Below are 16699 nucleotides of genomic sequence, written 5' to 3'. Positions count from 1 at the left end.
CCTATCCTTTTTCTGTTGTCCTGATACACTAGGGAGGCTGAGCATTGTCACGTTAAGATGAGCTCAGGTGGGTTAGGACTTGGCTGAGCTATCCCGCCAGAAAGCTGTCAAAGTGGACAGCCAATAATAGCTGGCAGAGACATTCCTGCACATATGCATGTCTTTGGTGTGTGAGAGGAAGCCCACATAAGCACAGGGAGGACATGCAAACTCCCTGCAGATACAGTAGTGACCTGGCTGAGATTTAAACTGTGTACTCAGTTACCAGCGAAACATGGCAGAAGGTCTAACCACTGAGATATAAAGTCAAACATCCTTATCTACATCCTTATTCTGGGACAATAACCGCAGCTGCCAAAGCAAAAAAGGTTGGCATGACAGCAGGGCAACTAAGCTTTTCAGAAGGAGAAGACTGCAATGTTCAACTGTTTGTTTCTTTCATGACAAGGGTCTTTTAAATGTGGGACTGTGGAACTACAAGTTCTAGCATGCTGTGACAGCCAACTACAACTTTGGGCCTGAACAAAACCTCTAATAAGACGTAAAGGGCAGAATTTTGAAGAACTTTGGCCGCACTGGAGAAGCTGGAGTTAAGAACTCAGGGTGCCTCCGGTAATACAACAAACCTTGCCACCACCTCTACTTGTCTGGTCCCTGTATGGCCTAGTGCCAGGCTGAGGGGACACGGGCATGTAATTACCACAGGCCTCGCTCAGTGCCTTATTGTTCTTCCTGAGGAGAGCACACGCTCCACTCACCCTCCTCCTGGCAGAACCTGACACTTCTGGCTCACTCTGAAAGCATTTAGCAATACAACACCCCTCCAGCCTTCTCAGTTTAACTACTGCAGATGCTGGACACAACATCTCAAGATACAAAAACAACAATGGCTGACATCCCACCACTAATTCAGCCCTACCTGACCCGTAACGTTAAAATACAAGGCGCCCTTATGTAAAGGAGCTGCTGATACCTCAAAACGTACTGAGCTGGATGAGAGGGAAGGCTTTACTCGGGCCAAAATGTGTAGGCCGAATCCATGCCCTTTCTACCTTCTCTGTCCTACGTCTCACTCAACAAGCAGAGTATCAACACTTTGGGTTTAAAAACAAGATTTCTGTACATTTAGAGACAATTAAAATAGCCAATATGGGTAAGAAGGAGATTCCCAGTTTTTAATACCCAGTTTTTTTTTTTTTTTATAGTGGCCTTGTCAGGCTCTGGGAGTGTTGAATGACCGTGTCCCCTGCCAAGCACCTTGGTTCTACCCTCTGACCGCTACGTCTTTAGAGGATTCAGCAGTGAAGTAGTGGGTCAGAGTATAATGCCACAGCCAGCGACAGGGCACACAGACATCGAACACTTTTCAAATGCCAAAAAGTCTGATAGAGAGAGCAATGCTGGGATGGAGGATAGGCAGACGACACAGGCCACTGTATAGGTGAGTTTACTACCTTTGCTATTATGGGAAAGTGCTGTTAGGATCTTTTTGGAGCCCAATAATGTCTAAAATTGGTGCTTTAAAGTGTTACTAAACCCACAACAGTTAAATCAGTCTGTATATGTAGTAACGCATGCTTGTTACACTATGTTGTCAAAAGTATTGGGACGCCTGCCTTTACACGCTCATGAACTTTAATGGCATCCCAGTCTTAGACCGTAGGGTTGAATATTGCATTGGCCCACCCTTTGCAGCTATAACAGCATCAACTCTTCTGGGAAGGCTGTCCACAAGGTTTAGGAGTGTGTCTATGGGAATGTTTGACCATTCTTCCAGAAGCACATCTGTGAGGTCAGGCACTAATGTTGGACGAGAAGGCCTGGATCACAGTCTCCGCTCTAATTCATCCCAAAGGTGTTCTATCGGGTTGAAGTCAGGACTGGATCATCTGTGTCTTTATGGACCTTGCTTTGTGCACTGTTCCAAATCATTTGGTGAAGGGGGGATAAGGTGTGGGGTTGTTTTTCAGGGGTTGGGCTTGGCCCCTTAGCTCCAGTGAAGGGAACATTTGTACAATTTTATGCTCCTAACTTTGTGGGAACAGTTTGGGGATGGCCCCTTCCTGTTCCAACATGACTGTGCACCAGTGCACAAAGCAAGGTCAATAAAGACATGGATGAGTGAGTTTGGGGTGGAGGAACTTGACTGGCCTGCACAGAGACCTGACCTCAACCCGATGGAACACCTTTGGGTTGAATTAGAGCAAAGACTGCGAGCCAGGCCTTTTCATTCAACATCAGTGCCTGACCTCACAAATGCTCTTCTGGAAGAATGGTCAAACCCTACGGACTAAGACTGGGATGCCATTAAAGTTCATGTAAAAGGCATGTAAAGGCAGGTGTCCCAATACTTTTGACAATATAGTGTATACTCCTTGTGGAACCTAAGGGGTTATTCCTGTGCATTATGTAAAAAAGCTGTTTAAACCTGTCTTCTCTGATCTTCCCCTTCTTCCACAGTCCCCATCCATCTCCTGATAATACAGAGCCTTGGGGCACTCTGCAGATGCTCAGTTTGGTGTGTATTGCTAGAGTCTTTTTTTTTCTTGAGAGGGTGCCTGTGATTGTCACAGGCCCAATCAGCACTGTTCAGACAGAGGATCAGGGGTCATGCGGCCTCTTAGGACAGTCAGAGGAGAAAGAATTCTCCTCCTACAAGATTTAACCAGTGTTTGGCTGGACACTGATAGAAGTCACAAGACTGTTATATACTGCATATTTTTGCATTTCCGTGTTCTGTGTACTGTGGGAGACCAGATATAGTGAATGCAGGGTCCTGGGTTTAGTAACACTTTAAGTACTGGCTCTGTTCCCACCCACTTTTGCATGTTCTCGCTCATTCATTTGCATTGATTAAAGCTAAACTGTGGGATTTTTCAAAAATACCCTTGTAGTTGGGCCCACAACTGCTCACTAAGTGTAAGGGTAGAGGTATAAACTGTAATGCTTACCTTATTCTTCGCTCTCCAGGCAGCCAGCGCTTTCTTATTTTCTCCAATGCTGTGGGTTGTCGACGGGCCCTCGCCATCCTCAGGTACAAGAGGCTTCGGAGGACCAGTCACACAGCTTTGTGGTAGCCTTCCGGAGCAAGGGATAGGGTAGCTACTACAGCTTATGCCTCTACCCCTAGACCTAACAAGCATTTAGCTTTGCAGAGCAGGAGGCAAAGGACTAGACCTATATATTGCCTATACAGGGCCGTCTTTAATATTGATTGGACCCTGGGCAAATATTTTTTTGCCCCCCCCCCCCTTCCATGCAATTAGGCTCTCCACCTGCTCTCAGAAATACAATAAATAGCAGCTAGACGCAAAATCAGTTACTGAATCAGGCAGCAATTGCGATTGGTTGCCAGAAGTTATAGTGTATCATTACCACTCACTGACTGGCTGCTAGAGGTTACAGCACACATTATGGCTCACTGATTATTTGCTAGAGGTTACAGTACATGACGTCTGCTTGTTGATTGGTTGCTGGAGATTACTGTACATCAATACTGCTCACTGATTGGTTGCTAGAGGTTACTGATCATCCTTACCACTCACTAATCGGTTGCTAGAGGTTACTGCACATTATTACTGCTCACTGATTGGTTGCCAGAGGTTACTGCATATCCTTAATGCTTAATGATTGGTTGCAAGAGGTTAGTGCACATTATTACTGCTCACTGATTGGTTGCTAAAGGTTACAGCACATCATCTCCTTACTGCCTGCACACCTTGGACTGAGAAAGTGAGGGGACCCACCAGAAAACTCCTAGGAGTCCTAAGACTCCTCTGATCAGTTGGAATGCTGGGGGGGTTGATGGGATCAGTGGCAGTGGTGGGGGATGGGATTAGTTAGGAGGCAGTTCACTGTGGCAAATTCTGAATCATGTAGAGCAAAGCTGGAAGTCTTTGGCAAGTATAGTGGGGGATTCTACACTGACCACCAATGTAATGGGGAATTTACACTGACCACCAAATGTGAGGGGGGGGATTTACACTGACTATCAAATGTGAGGGGGGATTAAGGCCCCTTTCACACTGGGGGCGTCGGCGGTACAACAGCGCTATTTTTAGCGCTGCTGTACCGCCGTTCTTGCAGCGGTATTCGGCCGCTAGCGGTGCGGTTTTAACCCTCGCTGGCGGCCGAAAAAGGGTTAAAATCCCTCGTACAGCGCGGCTATAGCCGCGGTATTGCCGAGGTATAGCCGCGCTGTCCCATTGATTTCAATGGGCAGGAGCGGTGAATACACCGCTCCTTCACCGCTCCAAAAAAGCGGTTTGCAGGACTTTTTTCACCGTCCTGCCTGCGCACCGCTTCAATGTGAAAGCCCTCGGGCTTTCACACTGAACAAACAGCGGAGGCTGTTTAGGGGCGGTTTGCAGGCGGTATTTTTAGCGCAATACCGCCTGCAAACCGCCCCAGTGTGAAAGGGGTCTTACACTGACCACCAAATGTGAGGGGAGATTTACACTGACCACCAAATGTGAGGGGGAATTTGCACTGACCACCCTGTAACGGGGGATTTTACGCCACCCACCAATATAAAGAGGGATTTCTACTCTGACACCAATGTAATAGGAGCATTTACACCAACAACCAATGTAAGGGGGTAGGTACAATGACCTCCATGTAAGAGGGAATTTTGCACTGAAAACCATTGTTGAGGAGATTTGTACTGACCACCAATGTAAGGTGACACTTCTACACCAACCACCAATGTTAGGGGGGATTTACACTGACCACCAGTGTAAGGGGAATTCTGGACTTTCCACCAATGTAAAGGGAAATTTACACTGATCACCAATGTAATGAAGAATTCACAATGACTTACTATGTCTTTCTTGCTGCTGTATATATGCGTTACACAGTCAACAATTCTGCAGTTGCCGCGCATTTGTCAGCAAAATTGGGGTTAAAACAGGCAGTGAGCAGGCATCACATCCTCACCACCCAACAGTAGACTCTGAACCACAATCCAAATGTGGATCAGGTTTCAGAGGGAAGGGAGGTTTAGGTACACATGTAAATCTATCCACCGTACTGTGGTTATTTCAGGTAGGTATACAGTGCATCCGGAAGTATTCACAGCACTTCACTTTTTCCACATTTTGTTATGTTACAGCCCTATTCCAAAATGGATTAAATTCATTATTTTCCTCAAAAGTGTACAAACAATACCCCATAATGACAACGTTAAAGAAGTTTGTTTGAAATCTTTGCAAATTTATTAAAATAAAATAATAAAAAAAAAATCACATGTACATAAGTATTGAAAGCCTTTGCTCAATACTTTGTTGAAGCATCTTTGGCCCCAATTTAAGCCTCTTTTTGAGTATGATGCTACAAGCTTGGCACACCTATTTTTGGGCAGTTTCTCCCATACTTCTTTGCAGGACTTCTTAAGCTCCATCAGGTTGGATGGGGAGCGTCAGGGCACAGCCATTTTCAGATCTCTCCAGAGATATTAAATCGGGTTCAAATCAGGGCTCTGGCTGGGCCACTCAAGGACATTCAGAGTTGTCCCGTAGCCACTCCTTTGTTATCTTGGCTGTGTGCTTAGGGTCATTGTCTTGTTGAAAGATGAACCTTTGCCCCAGTTTGAGGTCCAGGGCGCTGCGGAGCAGGTTTTCATCAAGGATGTCTCTGAACATTGCTGCATTCATCTTTCCCTCGATCCTGACTAGTCTCCCAGTTCCTGCCGCTGAATAACATCCACACAGCTTGATGCTGCCACCACCATGCTTCACTGTAGGGATGGTATTAGCCAGATGATGAGCGGTGCTTGGTTTTCTCCAGACATGATGCTTGCCATTCAAGCCAAAGAGTTCAATATTTGTTTCATCAGACCAAAGAATTTTGTTTCTCATGGTCTGAGAGTCCTTCAGGTGCCTTTTGGCAAACGACAGGCGGGCTGTCATGTGCCTTTTATGGAGGAGTGGCTTCCGTCTGGCCACTCTACCATACAGTCCTGATTGGTAGAGGGCTGCAGAGATGGTTGTTCTTCTGGAAGGTTCTTTCAAGAGAAAGGCTGGAGCTCTGTCAGAGTGACCATTGGGTTCTTGGTCACCTGCCTGACTAAGGCCCTTCTGCCCTGTACGCCCATTCTAGGAAGAGTCCTGGTGGTTCCAAACTTCTTCCATTTACAGATGATGGAGGCCACTGTGCTCATTTGGACCTTCAATACTGCAGACATTGTTCTGTACTCTTCCCCAGATCTGTGCCTTGATACAATCCTGTCTCGGCGGTCTACAGACAATTCCTTCTACTTCATGGCTTGGTATGTACTCTGACATGCACTGTTAACTGTGGGACCTTATATAGACAGGTGTGTGCCTTTCCAAATGGTGTCCAATCAACTGAATTTACCATAGGTGGACTCCAATCAAGTTGTAGAAACATCTCAAGGATGATCAGTGGAAACCGGATACACCTGAGCTCAATTTTGAGGGCCATGGGAAAGACTGTGAATACTTATGTACGTGTGATTTTTTTCTGTTTTTATTTTCAATAAATTTGCAAAGATTTCAAACAAACTTCTTTCACATTGTCATTATGGGGTATTGTTTGTAGAATTTTGAGGAAAATAATGAATTTAATCCATTTTGGAATAAGGCTGTAACATAACAAAATGTGGAAAAAGTGAAGCACTGTGAATACTTCCCAGATGCACTGTATACCAGTGTTAATTTCGTCGACTAAAACCGACTAAAAGATTTTAGTCGACTAACTTAATACCATTTTAGTTGACTAAAATACGAAACTAAAACAATTGAGATGACTAAAATATGACTAAAACTAAAATGCCATTTTAGTAAAAAGACTAAAACTAAATTGAAATTTGACGTCAAAATTAACACTGGTCTGTAGTACATGCTCATACCTCAATACCATAAATAACATTTGATTTTTCACTCCAGCAGTATACAATGAGTTTGGAAATTGTAGAGAAATGCTTAAATAATGCGTTATAGTTTAACTACACCCATTCGATTTTAGATAACTAAAATTAGTTTTAGTCGACTAAAATGTACTGGAGATTTAGTCGACTAAATACGACTAAAACTAAAACAATTGCAGAAGACTAAAATTGGACTAAAACTAAAATGGCATTTTAGTCCTAAGACTAAAACTAAATCTAAATATGCTGCCAAAATGAACACTGCAGTATACAGGACCTTGTCGGCCCCTCCCACTAGCTATGATCTGCCTGCATTGCATAGAAAAGCACAGAGGTCTAAAATAAGGTATGTAATGAAAATAGAAAGTTTTTATTTAAAATGTAAATAGCGTGTTGATGATGGGGGGAGGGGGCAACAAGCGATAGTAAAATATAGGTAGAAAAATATCTTTAATATGTAGCTGTGGCACTTGTATACTGTAAATTAGTTTTTTCCGCTTAAATTCAGCCATATCTTTATCTGTTCTATGTACTTTTTTTTTTTTTTGCCCAATGCCAAATTAAGTTAGTTGGCAGTGGTGGAGGAGCTGTAGTTTCCATCTCATCAGTCTCCCTGCGTAATGACACTTCGCAGACAATGAGGAAGAATGAAATACTGGGGCTTTGAGGGCTGACATAAACTGTCTGCCAAAAATCCATTAGAAAAGGTTTGCATGCTGTTGTTTTTCAGGCAGATTGATGGCTTTTTATACTCAGGGCTGTGAAAAGCACAAATTTGGTTGACGTGCGGCACTTATATGTGTGCACACAGAAAAAGCAGACACAAGGGCCTTTTGCCTACGTCAGGCCATAAACTAAACTGACAAAGCAGCATATGTATATGCAGTGGCGTCTCCAGCTTTCATATTTAGGGGGGCACATGGGGGGACAGGGACAAAAGTAGGGGGGCAACTATAATATATATATATATATATATATATATATATATATATGTATATATATATATCCTGGGGCCCTTTACTATATATCCTGGGGCTCTTTACTACGATCCCACAACGGCCCTTTCACATGTTCTGCAGTGAGCTCCCTTCCTACTGTATTGGGGCCCCCCAGGGTGGCAGAAAACGATATATTCGTCACCAGCATACCAAGAAAATATAAGGGTCCAAAGCAGTGGGAGAACTATCAGGGTTGCAAAGGTTGTCTTGCCATCGGGCCCTGGTGTTCTGCCACTGTTCCCCAGCCTCCTCTTGCTGTCCTGCCCCTGCTATTGACAGCGCTGGTCTGGCATCTCTTGGAATTTACAGTCTGTTTTTTCAGTAACTGAGAGTCCTGGTGGAGTCCTTCCTGCAACTCGCTCTTCTCCCTGTCAATGAAGATGCAGGGGAAGGAGCAGATCGGACGGCCGTGGTTGTGTGAGCGCTCGCATTATGCAGTGTCAGAGAGCAGAGGGAGGGGGGAGGAATCACCCGCAGGAGCTGACTGGGGACACTCTCCCTCTTAGACATTGCCTTTTTGTAAAAAAAAAAAAAAATTTTTTTTTTATTGGGGGGGGCACATGGTGGGGCACAGCATAATGTTAGGGGGGGTCAGGGCCCCCTCTGGCCCTCCCCTAGGGACGCCATTGTGTATATTCAACGTTCTCTTAAAGCCCAGCTCCAGGCTTTTTTTTTTAAATGATCCACCTGCCGGTTTAGGAGCAAAAAAAGCAGCTCAGGCTGCAGTACTTAACTTTGAACCAGAGCTGTCCTTCACAGTACTTACAGAATACAGAATGTCCTCAGTCTATTCGGATGAATGATGCCCACCCAAAACCCAAACCTGAAAGACTATAGACATCTTGTAAGAAGGGCATCATGGGTCTGCCCCCTGAGAGGTTTTCACCATAGTGCCCTGCTCTCCCAGTGCAAGGTCTCATTCATAGGGACCTAATTAAAGTGATTGTAAACAATCACCTTGTAAAACAACCCATTCAGTTTAAAATACATAGGAAAGGCAAAACATTTATGTATAGATATAAAAATACATTATAAATACCCTTTTCCCTTTATAAGTGATCACATTCCCTCTGTTCTCTGCTGCATAAGATCTGGGGGGAGGAGAAGCAGCAGTACACTGAGCTTCCCAATGAATGGCTATGCAAGAGGGGCGTGTCAGGTCAAGTCTGATCATTAATCCCTTTTTTAATGCATGCCAATATTCTGTTTGCTTTGCTTGCCATTGCTGAGCCTGTCATCTACTAGATCCCCCAGGTCCTTTTCCATCCTAGATTCCCCCAGAGGTTCTCCCCCTGTGTATAGATTGCATTCATATTTTTTCCACCCAAATGCATTATTTTTTATTTTTCTACATTAAACCTCATGTTGCCCACCCCATTAATTTGTTCAGATCTTCCTGCAAGGTTTCCACATCCTGCTGAGAAATGATTGCCCTGCTTAGCTTAGTATCGTCCGCAAATACAGAGATTGAACTGTTTATCCCATCCCCCAGGTCGTTTATAAATAAATTAAATAGGATTGGTCCCAGCACAGAACCCTGGTGGACCCCACTTTCCACCCCTGACCATTCCGAGTACTCCCCATTTATCACCACCCTCTGAACTTGTCCTTGTAGCCAGTTTTCAATCCATGTACTCACCCTATGGTCCATGCCAACAGACCTTATTTTGTACAGTAAACGTTTATGGGGAACTGTATCAAATGCTTTTGCAAAATCCAGATACACCACGTCTACGGGCCTTCCTTTATCTAGATGGCAACTCACTTGCTCATCGAAGGTTAATAGATTGGTTTGGCAAGAACGATTCTTCATGAATCCATGCTGATTACTGCTAATGATACCGTTCTCAATACTAAAATCTTGTATATAGTCCCTTATCATCCCCTCCAAGAGCTTGCACACTATTGATGTTAGGCTAACTGGTCTGTAATTCCTAGGGATGTATCTTGGCCCTTTTTTAAATATTGGTGCTACATTGGCTTTTCTCCAATCAGCTTAATGTTAAAGTTTTTCAAGTCTATTTCTAATTCTGTCCTCTGTTAGCCATGAGGGTGCTTCCTGTGATGTGTCATGAGGATAAACATTACAGTTTTGGCTACTGAAGCCCCCCCCCCGATTCCCTCGTGAAGACTGAGAAGAATAAATTAAATACCCATCTTTCCATCCTTTCCATTATTTAATTGCTGAAGGACAATACCAAAAAAAGAATAGTACGTTTTGTCCCCAAAACAATATATGTATCACCTCTCTATATTAATTAATGGTTCATAAATAGGCCTACAGTTATGGAGCCTAATTGGCTGATATGATTTTTAGGCTGAGTGGCCCTCTGAACCAAAGTTCATTTGTATTCTTTTACAGTTCTTTACTTAACCACTTGCTTACTGGGCACTTAAACCCCTCTCCTGCCCAGACCAATTTTCAGCTTTTAGCTCTGACGCACTTGACAATTGACAATTGCGCGGTCATACTACACTGCACCAAAATGAAATTTCTATAATTTTTTTTTCACACAAATAGAGCTTTCTTTTGGTGGTATTTAATCACAGCTGGGGTTTTTTTTTGCTAAACAAACAAAAAAAGATGGAAAATTTTAAGGAAAAAAAAAAAGTTTCATAGTTTGTTATAAAATTTTGCAAACAGGTAACTTTTCTCCTTCGTTGATATGCGCTGATGAGGCGGCACTGGTGGGCACTGATAGGCTGCACTGGTGGGAACTGATGAGCTCAGATAGGGCGGCACTTATGGGCACAGATGAGGCGGCACTTATGGGCACAAATAAGGCGGTACTGATGGGCACAGATAAGGCGGCACTGATGCCCACTGATAAGATGGCACTGATGGGCCCTGATAGGTGGCACTGAAGGGCTCTAATAAGTGTTACTGATAGGTACCACTGATAGATGGCACTGATGGACACTGATAGGTGGCACTGATGGGCACTGGTAGGTGACACTGATGGGTACTGGTAGGTGACACTGATGGGCAGCACTGTTGATGAGGCACTGATTGGTGACACGGATGGGTGGCACTGTGGGCACTGATGTGTGGCACTGGTAGGTGGCGCTGGTGGGCACTGGTAGGTGGCACTGGCCGGTGGCACAGGTGGGCACAGATGAGCTAGCGGCAGCTCTCCATGATCGGGACCGATGTCAATCTGACAGTCGCCAGTGATCAGCTTTTTTTTTTCTCCTCATGCTATCAGCGCGAGGAGAAAAAAGAAGCCGATTACCAGCTCTGTTTACCTCATATGATCAGCTGTCATTGGCTGACAGCTGATCACGTGGTAAGGGGTCTGGATCGACCCCTTACTCCGATCTATGATTAGCCGAGTTTCATAGACTCGCTAAACACAGAGCACGCGGCGGACACCCTGCAGGGGGCACGCAGGCCACTCGAGCATGGGAGGGCATCTATTGATGCCCTCCTGGCAAAGTAGGCCCGCGCTGTAGCCGTCATTCGGCTATAGCGCGGATCTGAAGAAGTTAAAGCAGACCTTCAGTCATTTTTTCCAACTATCTATCTATTAAATCTTCTGTCCTTGTTCTCTCTCTCTCTCTCTCACTCTTGTGAGCATTTGCCAGGAAGGGAGGGGAGAATGAGTCATAAGAGGGCCAATGAGAGCTGCAGAGCTGGAGGCGTGTGTCTGTGTTAATCCAGGAAGTAAGGCACAGTTAAAATGGTTGCAGCTAGACTCAGTGAAGGGAGATTTCTGCAGCATATTTGGCAAGTACAGAATCACAGTATATATAAAATAATATGCAAAGTGGTTGGAGTGAAGCTTCAGAATGGCAAAGATGGTTTTATTACAAATTATGCGAGCGGACTGCAGTTCCTCTTTAAGATTATTGTAGCTCATAATATTCATAGGTAAGCACACGAAAATGGCTGGTTTTAGGTAAAAAATTCTGATGATTTAGATAAAAAAATATATTAAAATGTAATGCCAGTGAATTGTGAGCCTGGCTGTGTGTAAACGTACGAAGGTCAGTATTATTTATGCGCGTGTCCTAAATAATGTAGATGCTGAGCATCCTGGGTAATTGGCCATTATAGATCACCCTAGGGCTATTCCAAGGGAGAGTTCACTGTGACACTTTAAAGGGACACTCCGGTCATATCGGAAAATCTAAACTTTGAGATGCATACAGGGGGCATGTCTACTTACATACAAGGAGCTGACTATTGTAACAGTCCACAGCACTCCCTTTATCAGTAGCCTGTAGATTTGAGAATATCTGCCGAGTGTGGCTGGAAACATAGGGGGCCCAGAACAGTCCGGCTATGCAGATGGCAAATACATGTGGACAAAAAATACTGATCACCCATAATTTTATAACCACTGACAGTTAAAGTGAAAAACATTGATTATCTTGTTACAATGGCACATGAAAGTGGGTGGGATATACTGTGTATGCAGAGATGCATTAATACGTGTCTTTTATATCTGCCTGGGGTTCAACTTTAAAGTGTATCTATAGCATACATGTAAAATCGTATACTCATTTCCACATTGTAGCTCATATATTTCCAGCCTACTCCTATTAAAGCGGTTGTAAACTGCCAGGTGTTTTTTTTTTCGGACCAGCAAGGTAAAGTCATAATGTGCTAGTATGCATCGCATACTAGCACATTATGTGAAAATTACCTGAAAACTAAGCCCTCCAGCGATGCGATGTAATCACTGGAGGCAGCGTCCATCTTTACCCGGTCTTGCTTTGGGGTCCGCGGACTCCGGCTGTGTGACAGGCCAGAGCCACGATGAAGTCACTCCCGCGCATGCGCGGGGAAGCCGTCACTCACGGTACACAGGTATATGAAAGAACGGCACGGGTGGCCGATCCTTCAGAGTGCATGTGCCGATGACGTCATTGGCTGCATGTAATGTAAATATTTACTAAATGGTGCACATTTAGGAGATATTTACAGTACCTATAGGTAATCCTATAATAAGGCTTACCTATAGGTACAACGTCATACCTCCCAACTGTCCCTGATTTCGAGGGACTGTCCCTGATTTAGAGCAATGTCCATCTGTCCCTCATTCCTCCTCATTTGTCCCTCATTTTGGTCTGATCTATATAGATGTATATAAAATACACTTTTTATCTATCAAAAAGTGTTTCCCAGAGCAAAACCTTTCATCTGATTTCAAATTGCTGCATTTGTAGATTCCAAAAGCCAAAATAAAGGAATAGTAGTCGTAAAAAAACACTTGTGGGTTTAACCAATCTTATTTTTTTTTACAATTCTCCTTTAAGGGGGCGTGGCAAGGGGGTGTGTCCTATGCCTGCATACTTTTGCTGATAGGCGTCCCTCGTTCCCATCTCAGAATGTTGGGAGGTATGCAAACTATACATGAGACTTTACTTCCTCTTTAATCTGAAAGTTGGTAAACTTACTTTGTGAAGATCCCCACACATTTATTTCCTGGAATTCTGTGACCCATATTCACCATGCCTTGTGAGTAGGCACTCCTGTGTCACAGGATTTCACAGCGCCTACCTTCTGAACAAGAGGAGTTTCAGGTTTCAGGAGGCAGAGTCAGTACAGGAATCACAGCTTGCAGGCAGCAAGGCACCATGGGATATGTAGTCCATAGACATTGAAAGTAAACAGCAGAGTAGAAGCTGCAAAGCAGGGAATCCAGTAAGTTGTGGAAAGAGATGACCAGCAGACAGGGAGAACCCACAACATGAAAGGAGATCTTTCAAGTAAGCTTATATTGGATTGTCAAATATAACTGTTGTTAGTATTGTTATTACAATGCGGATGTTATAAAATGAAAATTTATGCTGTGAATATAGATTTTCCTTCAGGTGGTCAGTTAGACTGCAGCGTAACTAAACTCTACACTAAGGTTGCCACCTTTTCTTTAAGCCAAACACTTTAGTGGCCAGGGACACCCTTGGATGCCCCAAGGAGAGTAGAAATGCGGGCCGCATAGCGTGCAGCAGTGAACAGTGAGTGTAGCCAAATTGCTTTTGCTGACATCATCGCCCTGCCCCCAGTGATGCCGAATCTCCCCACAGACAGCCGCCCACAGCTCCCGGATGGCAACAGATTTGTTTGTGGCTATCTTGGTTACTTGGGGAGCCACAGCCGGCTTGAATCTGGTGTCTGGGTTTTAGTCTGCCTGAAACCCGGACACAAGAGTCAAAACCCGGACTGTCCGGGTGAATCCCGGACAGGTGGCAACCCTACTCTACACGTGGATGCAGCAGCCCTCTGTGCTATGGCTGAATACAAAATTGACAATTATCTGCATCCAGTTTGTGTGTGAAGAGAACACCTCTATTGGCATGTGACCGCTGGGATGACAGTGGCAGTGGTGGCCATTGATTTGCACAGGGCACAAATCCAGCTGCATGGCTCCTGCCTTTAGACCCCTTTCACACTGAGGCGTTTTTCAGGTGCTGCTGGGCTAAAAATAGCGACTGTAAAGCGCCTGAAAAACGGCTCCCCTGCAGTCTTAGTGTGAAAGAAGGAGGGCTTTTACACTGAGACGATGCGCTGGCAGGACGTTAAAAAAACTCCTGCAAGCAGCATCTTTGGAGCGGTGAAGTAGCGGTGTATACACCACTCCTAATCCGCTCCTGCCCATTGAAATGAATGCCGAATTGCCAGCAAAGCGCCGCTGCAGCGGCACTTTGTGGGTGGTTTTAACCCTTTTTCGGCCACTAGTGAGGGTTAAAAGCACCCTGCTAGCGGCCGAAAACCCCCACAAAAACAACGGTAAAGTGCCACTAAAAATAGCAGGGATTTACCGCCGACGCCCCAGTGTGAAAGGGGCCTTATTTGTTTACACATGGTGTGCATGGGGCTAGTTTCTCCACCGACATGAACTGCAGCCACCTGTGTGAATGAGGCCTAATGACTATGTTTTCATAATTAACACCCTGATCCAAAGTACTGTATGATGGCGGTGGAATCCTTTGACAGACATACCAATTCCTGACTGTGCTCGGGTGCCTCCCTGACACTTCATCTTCCTTCCTGTAGTGTCCTACTTTATCTGTTTTCCTGCACCAGAGGAAAATCCATTCATCACGATGAAATAAGACGACTCATGGAAGCCGAATCTGAAACACTTCTGGCTCCTGTCCTGTTCTCCAGCCAAGATCACCTCTCTCTGGCAGCCATGTAACCCAGCTAGCAGCCTTAACCTTTGGCTGGCTATGAAGAGGAAGAAGCTTTCACACTGGACTTGGTTGACTGCTCCTGAGCAATGTTTGTATAACCCGTCAGTAAGTCCCCCTTTCGTACGGCAGGTCCGCCTGTCAGTTTTTAAGGCAGACCTGATCAGATGGTTCATGCACCCATTTGGACAGGCGAATGTCGCGATTCTGCCTCGTGATTTCAAATGGCTGCAAAACACAGGACGCGTTTGCGATGCCATGGCTTCTAATAGCACCCTAATCGCGCCGCGATTTTGCCGCAATTCTAGCACCATAATTCGCGCTGCAATTGCAACACACGCCGCTTTTCGCTCAAAAAAGAACATAAGCTTCTTTTGGGCAACAGCGTTGTGGTTTGTCATGATTGAAGTGCTATGAGTAAACACTTTCTGTTGTGTGAAACGCGTCAGCTCTTGTTTGTATTACTTTGCTGTGTACAGTGTGATCCCAGTTTTTCAATAAAAGGCACAAGACGTTTTCTTTGGAGTGCATCTGTCCCGAGTTTTACGTTCATCTTCAATTGCAGTGCAATTTACCGCCACATTTTGCAGTCATTTGGAATTGTGGCGATCATGTGTGAATGCAGCCTTAAAGATTAGGGCATTGGAAGGGTGTAGTTCAAGGAGGCTTTGGGTCCACTTTAAAGAAGAATTCCAGGTATGGATATTTCATACATACTTACACTAGGCCAGCTTGGACCAATGTAACTATGTATATACCATACCTGGCCTATGCCTCTGGAATCTGGAAATCACTGAAGTAGAGACTGCTACCCCTGTGATGTCCATTAGCTTCCAGGTCCCGTGCTGAGCAGCTGTCCTGCTGCATTCTGAACCCAAGGACGGTCGCTCGGCTCGGACACCATTCATAGAATGCTTTGCATTACCTGAATGAATGCAAAGCGTTCACTGATTGGATGAGGTGGAGAGGTGATGTAACTACGTATATATAAAAGGTCAATACCTGGAATACATCTTTAGCCCCTTGGCTCCGGTTTCAGATGCCAAGAGGTGGGGTTTATGATCACGTGAATGCCGCGATTGGCTGTCACAGTGGTCACATGGTTGGAAAGCTCTCGATTGCGCAGGGCGTGCAATCTTTGCTCAGGTGTGTTTACATTTTGATATGCAAGTATGCGGCCTCTTGGCGTTATGGCCCACCCACCGGGAGGCTACATGTTTGCGTACTGTCGGTGCCAAGAGGTTAAGATGTGCCAACACACACATAAAACATGTGAATGGTCCATAAAGCAGCTGTAGGTTGTGGACCTACCTCCTATCTTTTTGAGATGGGAAAGGACACTTTTTAAATCCAACAAGTTATATTTTCATTATTTCAGGTAGAAAAAACTACTTTTACATCAATCAACAGCCATAGTAGAGGATATGTAGGCGCCGTCATGGGGTGATGTTCAGGCAAAGCCGGCCAATGAGTATCTCTGGCTGAAAAGACCCCAACCTTTGGCAACGCCAACATGTCCCGCCACTGTTGTGCTTCAAGAGCCAAGAACTCCTGCTATGTAAGTGTTACACATTATATAAACCAATAAGGCAGTGTGTGGCGGTGGGGGTAGAAGACATAGAAATTAGCTTAGGTCTTTACAGACTTTAGGTCTGCTGTAAATAGTACATTTCTT

General features: G+C 44.7%; 1 protein-coding gene across 1 annotated transcript in view; it reads left to right on the top strand.

The window, feature by feature from the left end:
* The window catches only part of ADCY9 (adenylate cyclase 9), a 165633-nt gene that overhangs the window by 85138 nt on the left and 63796 nt on the right, over positions 1-16699 (top strand). The gene's annotated exons all lie outside the window — the stretch shown is intronic.

The sequence above is a fragment of the Aquarana catesbeiana genome, linkage group LG06 (assembly GCF_042186555.1).
Source record: "Aquarana catesbeiana isolate 2022-GZ linkage group LG06, ASM4218655v1, whole genome shotgun sequence".
NCBI lineage: Eukaryota > Metazoa > Chordata > Amphibia > Anura > Ranidae > Aquarana > Aquarana catesbeiana.
This window is presented reverse-complemented; position numbering and strand designations above follow the sequence as displayed.